The 8,699-nt window shown below is 39.0% G+C and overlaps 1 non-coding gene across 1 annotated transcript; it reads right to left on the bottom strand.

The window, feature by feature from the left end:
• Nucleotides 1-7,937: 7,937 nt before the first annotated feature.
• Nucleotides 7,938-8,011, bottom strand: TRNAE-CUC. The gene has a single exon. It is a non-coding gene; the product is annotated as a tRNA-Glu (tRNA).
• Nucleotides 8,012-8,699: the final 688 nt, after the last annotated feature.

Here is an 8,699-nt window from a genome sequence, read left to right as displayed (position 1 = left end):
CTTTGGCATTCAGCCTTCTTTGTGGTCCAACTCTCACATTTGTACATGACTACTGGAAAAACCATAGCTTTAACAATAAGGACCTTTGTCAGCAAATCAGCAAAGTGATATCTCTGCTTTTTAATACACGGTCTGGATTTGTCATAGCTTTCCTTCCAAGGATCAAGTGTCTTTTAATTTCGTGGCTGCAGTCACCATCTGCAGTAATTTTGCAGCCCAGGAAAATAAAATGTTACTGTTTCCACTTTTCCTCCATCTGTTTGCCATGAAGTGATGGGACTAGATGTTATGATCTTAATTTTTTGAATGTTGAGTTTTAAGACAGCTTTTTCACTCTCCTCCTTCATCCTCCTCAAAAGGCTCGTTAGTTCCTCTTTGCTTTCTGCCATTAAAGTGGCATCAGCTGCATATCTGAGACTGTTGATATTTCTCCCAGCAATCTTGATTCCAGCTTGTGAGTGTTCTGGCCCGGCATTTTGCATCATGTACTCTGCATATAAGTTAAATGAGCAGGGTGACAGTATACAGGCTTGATGCATAGTATACAGGCTCCTTTCCCAATTTTGAACCAGTCTATTGTTCCATGTCCAGTTCTAACTGGTGCTTCTTGTCCTGCATACAGATTTCTCAGGAGGCAGGTCAGGTGGTCTGGTATTCTCATCTCTTGAGGAATTTTCCATAGTTTGTTGTGATCCACATACAGATGGTTAATAAACACATGAAAAAGTACTCAACATCACTCATTATTAGAGAAATGCAAATCAAAACTACAACCTTACACCAATCAGAATGGTCATCATCAAAACAATCTACAAGCAATAAATGCTGGAGAGGGTATAGAGAAAAGGAACCCTCTTGCATTGTTGGTGGGAACGTGAATTGATACAGCCTCTATGGAGAACAGTATGGAGATTCCTTAAAAAACTAGGAATAAAACTATTGTATGACCCAGCAATCCCATTATTGGGCGTATACCCTGAGGAAACTGTAATTGAAAAAGATACATGTACCCCAATGTTCATTGCAGCACTGTTTACAATAGCAAGGACGTGGAAGCAACCTAGATGTCCATCAGTAGATGAATGGATAAAGAAGTTGTGGTACTGTCAACTTAAAAAAATGCACAATGTGACACTTGCAAGTTAAGTTTTATTTGGGGCAATATGAGGACTGCAGCCCTGGAGATAGCTCTGAGAAACTGTTCCACAGAGGTAGGGGGAAAGGAGAGTGTATATGTGATTTTGGTGAAGTAGGGAGTTCATGCTATTAAGCACATATTTTCCAAAAAAATTTCTGCTTGTCTCATGAAACTTCTGCTAGTCATGAGAAACTGTCATCACCGTGAAGGATTTTAGTGCTTTTCTAGATATGAGGAGATACAAGAATTGGCCTAATGAAATCAGCTCCTGAAAATATTTAACTATCTGAAGACCTGCCCTGCCAGTTTCACCCTGAGTACAGAGTGCCTCATTTCTGTTCTCCATCCTGAACTCCTTCAGGGGCTGTTGAAGGTCAGCAGCTGCGGCAGCACATGATTTGATATAATCCTTGTAGAGGCAGATGGCAAGCACTCATGGCAAGTGCCAATTTGTGGTTGACAGTACATATATAAAATGGAATATTACTCACCCTCTTATCTTTCAAATGCCTGCATCTTCCCAGCATGGCAATTCCCCTTCACTGGCTGTGTTCCCACATCACTATCCGTAAAATCTTCAGCCACTGGCCGACCGCCTTGTGCCAGAGATTGTCCATGCCCCACAGACCCCTTGGGGTGTGCTCTTCTTTACCAGATGAAGGGTGGATGATTTAGTCCAAAGATCTCATCTTACTGCTTGCTTTCTCAGCCCGACTCCTACTACCGATTGTGTCAGTTCACGTTCTCTGGATGTTGACGCCAAGATGGAATTAGAAGTGTGAGGGACTTATGAGGGAGACACCTGTGAAGGATAGAGAGGAGTAAGAGCCAGAGTAGAGGGAGAGCCTTTGGATGGCATTGTGAATCTGAAACCTGTGAAGGAAGGGAGGGAAGAAAGGAGGAAAGGCGGGTAAGAACCTGAGACTCTGCACAGCTTTGAGCAAATCTTAGTGGGCAAATAAGGACCCAGAGCCAAGGTTGCCCTTAGAGGCATCCTGCCCAGGTTGGAACAGTCCTGCTCTAGTGCCCCTGCTGTGCACAGCTGCTGGTTGAGAGCAGTCCGGGGAGCCTGTGGCCTTGGCCTGAGTGTTGCCTCAAAGCCTAGAGGTGTGTCTGCTAGAGACGCAGCTCACTACACACCATGCACCTGATGGCTGTCACCCCCACTTCTCTGTCTGTGGTCTTCCTTATCTTCATGTCAGCATATCCCCTTCTCAGGTCAAAATCAAGGACTCATCCTTTATTCTTTTCTTTTTTTACATCCTCCACAATCTGTCAGGGTAATCTATGGTCAGACTTTCGTATCTTATCTAGAATGTGACCGCCTCTCATTGTCTTCCCTGCTCTCATTGATATAAAGAGACACAGGAAGAAGATAGCTATCCACAAGCCAAGGAGCGACTGAAGCTACCAGAAGCTAAGAGAGAGGCCTGAAGCACATCCTTGCCTAGACCCTTCAGAGGGACCATGGCCCTGCCCACACCTCAATCCCAGACTTCTGGGCTCCAACACTATGAGACAGTGAATTTCTGTTAGTTAAACCACCCAGTTTGTGGTGCTTTGTTTGTGGCAGCCCTAGTGTACACATACAGGTATCATCTCTCTTTTGGATTACTGCAAGGGCCTCCCCATGAATCTGTTTCAGCCTCTTTCAACAGAGTAGTGAGAAGGGTCTTGCTTAATACGTCAGATGTCACTCCTCAGTTCAAAAATCATCCAGAGGATTTCTGTTTTCAAGTAAAAGCCAAAGTCTTTACCCGGGCCCACATTACATGTGCTTCCCCTTGTCCACTCTGCTCTAGGTGCCTACCGTTAGTCTTCAGACGGGCCAGGCTCTCTCCCACATGAAGGCTTTGCTAAAGCTCTTTCCGTAGACAGACCTCCCTCAGATCCCCAGGACTCATTCTCTCACTTATTTCAAGTCTGTGTTCAGTTGTCACCATCTTTGGGAAGCCAATCCTGACCCACCTTGCTTAAAATTCATGATAACTCCCTCTGCATGCTTGATTCTCTTTAACTGGCTCTATTTTGTTCTTCTATAGCACTTAACATCTAACATAAGATATTGATTATTTGAATTATTTATTACCTATCTCCTTCCATTAGAATGTAGGCTAGGGATAGGAATTTTTGTTTGTATCCCAAGCAGTATAACAGAGCCTGCTTTGTGGAAGATGCTTAATGTTTGCTGGATAAAGGAATGGGCTTTCCAGGATAGGAAACCGAATAAAATATTAAACCCTATAGCCTGGTAGCACAACACATCCCTCCACGATTTAGTATCTGGTTTGGATCTTGTGCCCAGAACTGACCAATCTTCATTCAAGATGCTATCAAATGCCTGTGTCAGGCGCAGGATCAAAAAGCTGTAATGTTCGGTCTCTGCCTTCAAGGACTCAGAGTCTAGTGGTTGGAAGCAGGCAAATGTGTGCCAAGATTATCTTATTGTCGTCTTTCTCATTTCTTTCTTTCTTTTTTTAATGTATAGTAGAAGTAAGGCAAGGTGCACTTGTGGGTGATGACAGCCAGATAGATTTATCTTGTTACATATAGTCCAAGCAGTCTTTCTTTGAGGGAGTATTAAATCTTATTTCAGGTATCACAGTAGCATCAAAATCTTCCCTCTCATACCCCATGTCTAACAAAACAGTATAGATTTCACTTAAAAAAGATGTCACTATCTGGAATATAATGATTAACCTATTTAAAAATGCAGAGACATTTCTATTAATGAAAAATTATGATCGTTATGCAAGTTTCTGACTAATCCTAATTACTTCCAGCCAGTTCCATGAAAACTTGTAAGTAAAAGTGCTTCTGGAAGCATTATGCAAAAAGAAGCCTTTAAACATGATTCATCTAAGTCTGGTGAATGCAATGAAAGAGAAAAATAAATTAATAATATGTTCATAATCTTAAGGTAAAAAATAGGTACTTGTAGTCCTATTCAAAAGTTTACTTCTCTGGGATGTCTTTTCACGATCTGTCAAATGATAAAATATTTCAAAAGCATATGTTTGATTTTTATTTATTTCCTTTTTTATTGAGGTATAGTTGATTTATAGTATTATGTTAGTTTCGTGTATATAAGTAGTGATTCAAAATTTTAAAGAACTTTTTAGAAGCAAAATTTTGTAGAAGCTTTATGTTTTAATTGAATTAATTTTCCTGAAAGAAAATTTTTAATAGTTCTTGTCTTTGATGTGGCTTAAAAATCTTGAGTGATGCCTCAAGTAAAAAGCAGTGTTTTTGTGTGCATGTCTGTTTTTCCATTCATCATTTCCTCATTCATTCAGTGTTTGTTGAGCGACTACTCATTTTTATAATCTAAACCAGTATATGATATTCTCTCAATTTTATGGAGATAAAAGTTTCAGATCTTTCCTGAACTGGGCAGAAATATAAAGAATTGTCTACTTTGTATTCATTGCAGTGACTTTAAAGGACATAGTTTCTATATTTTTGGCTTAAAAGTCTCAGTCTGTAAGAGGGAAAAAGCCTTGTGTATATTCAATACATAATTGAATGAGAAAAAGAATAAACAATGTCAAGAGTTCAGAGTTTAAGGAAAACACCTATTATTTCCACCTCTAAATGACAGTTATTATTTGCTTTAAAATATCAGTTTCTCTATTTGTATTCATTTCTATTTTTTCCCTAAAGAAGAATTGTTGCATTCTTCCTTAATTTGACATTTTCATTGATGATCCTTCGTTCTCTTCAAGATAATTTCTCAAAACATTTTCTTCATATGTATTTCCTTCTCTTATTTTGTGACATTTCCACATTTTTTTCCCTAACTTGATTTTAGAAAACTCTAGAAGCTCACCTAAAAATTCTTTGAGTAAATCAAGTTATTCTCAAATTATTCCCCTAGTCCCTTGCCTTTTTTTTTTTTCCCTTCTTTGGCCTTTTTCTTCAAAGATATCATCCTATTTTTACTTCTCTTTCTTCTGAAATATAGTTAATGTACTTCTTTTTTGAAATTTTCTGGGTCTCATTGATTTTCTGGATTCGTGAAGTCTTTCAATGGATTTCAGAGTTCTGTCCTGTTCATATTATGAATGTAAGAAAGATATTCTTACTTTCTTCTTTCATATTTCTGGCTGTTTCCTTTATTTCAGTTCCATCTGTTTTCCTTTCAGCTTTTTGTCTTCCTCCTGGATGACTCAACCCCTTCCTCTCTAAATTTCATTGTGATTCTAAGACAAAATGTCAGACTTTTCCTTTTATTCTAAGATGATGGTCCCAACATCTCTTCCTCTCTGTGCCTCTGGTAGGTTCATTTTCATAAATGCCATTTTCTAGTTTTCCTTTAAGGGTAAGTAAACAGTCACTTCTGTGATTTTCCATCTTTGTCTCCTCTTTTAGGGTCACCAGATGGCTTACTCCATATTCTCATGTTAGACTCACTTATTGAAGTACCATATTCAAAATTGTTAAAACTGAGTTGTCTTGACTTGTTTACTTTAGTTCCATTAATTTATCTGAATTAGAAAACTTACCTCCTTGTAGTTAAACTCAGTCTCTTAGGCTTCCCCAAATGTTTAATTAAATTTTTTTTTCCAGGTCTTTTTCCAACCTTTTATAGCACATCAAGACATTACAGGGCAAACACAGCAGAGTCATGTGCTGATGTCTCTTCCATGAAGGGCTAGTCCAGTCTCAGATGCCTCAGTTTCAACTTTAATAAAAATTGTTCCAAAACGCAAACACTACTTTCCCGTCCTCTGTCCTTCTTTCTTTTGGTTAAATTGAGGAGTTGTCTGCTCATCCTGATGCTGTTTGATTGAAAAACCAGCTCTTGGGAATAAAAGTTTTTATTCAACATAAATGTTTCAGTTCACTTCAGTTTAGTCTCTCAGTCATGTCCGACTCCTTGTGACCCCATGGACTGCAGCACACCAGGCTTCCCTGTCCATCACCAACTCCTGGAGCTTACTCAAACACATGTCCATCAAGTCCGTGATGCCACCCAACCATCTTATCCTCTGTCATCCCCTTCTCCTCCTGCCTTCAATCTTTCCCAGCATCAGGATCTTTTCCAATGCTTAGGTGTCAAATTATCTGTCAGAATATGACCAAAAAACATTGTTTCTTCTTCTCATGTTCTTCATCTTTTATTTCTTTATAATATTCATCCTTTAGTATGATTTTTAATTCCTAAAAACTGACTTGAGAATCCCTCACTAAAAAGCATTCATCTTATTATTTTTTGAAGTGTGAATCAACTTGTTCTCTTTTCAAAAGGATCTTTTCTCCTCACTTTGAGAGCTAAAGTTTCAAAAAAATTTTTTCTCTGCACACTAAAAAGTCATCTCTAGAAATGGAAATGGAAACCACAATGAGATGACACTTCAAACCCACTGGCATGGCCTCTGGTGGTGGGGGCTGTGGGTGACACAAGGATGGGTAATTGCTGCTTATGGGCGTTGGGGGTCTTTTGGGAATGATGAAATTGTTCTGAAACTGTGACGGTGGTTTTACATATCTGAATATATTAAAAACCATTGAATGCACATTTTAAATGAGTGTATTATATGGTACATGAGGGGCTTCCTAGGTGGCACAGTGGTAGAGAATCTACCTGCTAATGCAGGAGACATGGATTTGATCCCTGTGAAAAATATGCCAGTATTGTTGCCTGGGAAATTCCAGAGAAGCCTGGCAGGCTACAGTCCATGGGGTTGCAAAGAGTCGGACATAATTGAGCATGTGCATGTGCACACACACACACACACACTCACACGTAGTATATGAATTATATCCCAGTAAAGTTACTAAAAGAAAAGAAGTTTAAGCAATTTAGTTTTCAGTAATCAGTATCACTTTCTCATGAAATACTTACAATGAAAAATGTTCTTACGTCTTTTCACCTTAATTTTTCTCTTTCTCTCAGAAGTTAGGCTCATTCCTCTGGTTAATAATTGCATCTGATCTGATAGAATCTGTCGGCATTTTTGCTTCTTCCCTTATTAGCTAGAATACTTCCAGTTCAAAGAAAATTTTACCCTTGACAGCCACTAGGGCTCCCTAATGAAAAGCAGGAAAGGTACTTGATTCCTTTTATTTGTCAGCTTTACAGATATGAAGCGGTTCCCTAGCATGCAAAGATGACCAGTGCTTTTTAGGATCATTATGAACTTAAGAATTTAAACGTGTGGTATATTCTAATGCGTTGCCAGTATTATCCTTACGAGTGCCTAAATTTTCCCATATTTGCCCAGCAGGAGCATTCAAGTTGAGTTGTGGATATTCTGGAGATAACTCCAGTAATGTTTGATGACTTCTTTATCTTTTAGTGTAACAAATTGCTCTTGGCTCATCTCTTATGTTTTCTGTTCCAGACATTAATCTACCATTTCTCCAAGAAGCCCTGAGGTATATTTTAGAGACCACTGCTGCTGCTGCTGCTGCTAAGTCACTTCAGTTGTGTCTGACTCTGTGTGACCCCATAGACGGCAGCCACCAGGCTCCCCCATCCCTGGGATTCTCCAGGCAAGAACACTGGAGTGGGTTGCCATTTCCTTCTCCAATGCAGGAAAGTGAAAAGTGAAAGTGAAGTCGCTCAGTCGTGTCCGACTCTTCGAGACCCCATGGACTGCAGCCTTCCAGGCTCTTCCATCCATGGGATTTTCCAGGCAAGAGTACTGGAGTGGGGTGCCATTGCCTACCTGGGTGCTATGGTTGGTAATTGCTTCTGGTTTGGCCATTATTTTTAGGTCTTTTCAGTAGACATATACAAGAAATACACCCCCCCTCCACAACACACACACACAGTTGTAGCATGTGGGATCTGTTTTCCTGACTAGGTATCGAACCTAGGCCCCCTGCATTGAGAGTGCAGAGTCTTAGCCACTAGACCACCGGAAAAGTCCAAGAAATATTTTTAACATAAAATAAATTATGAATTCATGCTAATACTTCTAATTAAGAAAGCAGGATTTTTACTTAATTTCATTGATCCTAATCTGTGCCTTCCTTTTACATCAAAATCTCTGTTCTTAACACCAATATCATTACTCATTATACTTTTCCTACACTAAACACCTAATAGTCCAAGAGTTGCATTATTAATGCTACTCTAATATTATGATGAATTGAAAATGATTGAAATGTTTGAGAGTCTTTTTTGCAATGTTTTGCAAAAACATGAATGACGAGACACAGTACTGTGTTTCAAAGTCACTTGTGATTTATTTCTGATGGTTATACCACTAGACACACATTTAGGTTTTTTTTTTTTTTTTTCTTTTTATTATTAAGGCTATTTTACACTTCCTTTTATTAAAGTATAATGTGTATACTGTAAAATTTGTCCCTTTTGATGTGTGGTTCTGTATGTTTTGACTAAAGCATAAAATCATGTACTCTGCCCTACAACCAAGACATAGAACAGTTCCATCATCGCCTGAATTGCCCCAAGCCCCTTTATGGTCAACTCCCACTCCCGTTCCCAGCAATTAGGAATCTGCTTTTTGTTCCTGTAGTTTTCCTTTTTTTCAGAATGTTGTATAAATGGAATCATATAGTATTGATACAAAGCTTTTTGAGTATGGAC

This window comes from Bubalus bubalis, chromosome 20, assembly GCF_019923935.1.
Source record: "Bubalus bubalis isolate 160015118507 breed Murrah chromosome 20, NDDB_SH_1, whole genome shotgun sequence".
NCBI lineage: Eukaryota > Metazoa > Chordata > Mammalia > Artiodactyla > Bovidae > Bubalus > Bubalus bubalis.
The sequence above is the reverse complement of the archived record's forward strand: the minus strand, read 5'-3'. Positions and strand labels throughout refer to the sequence as shown.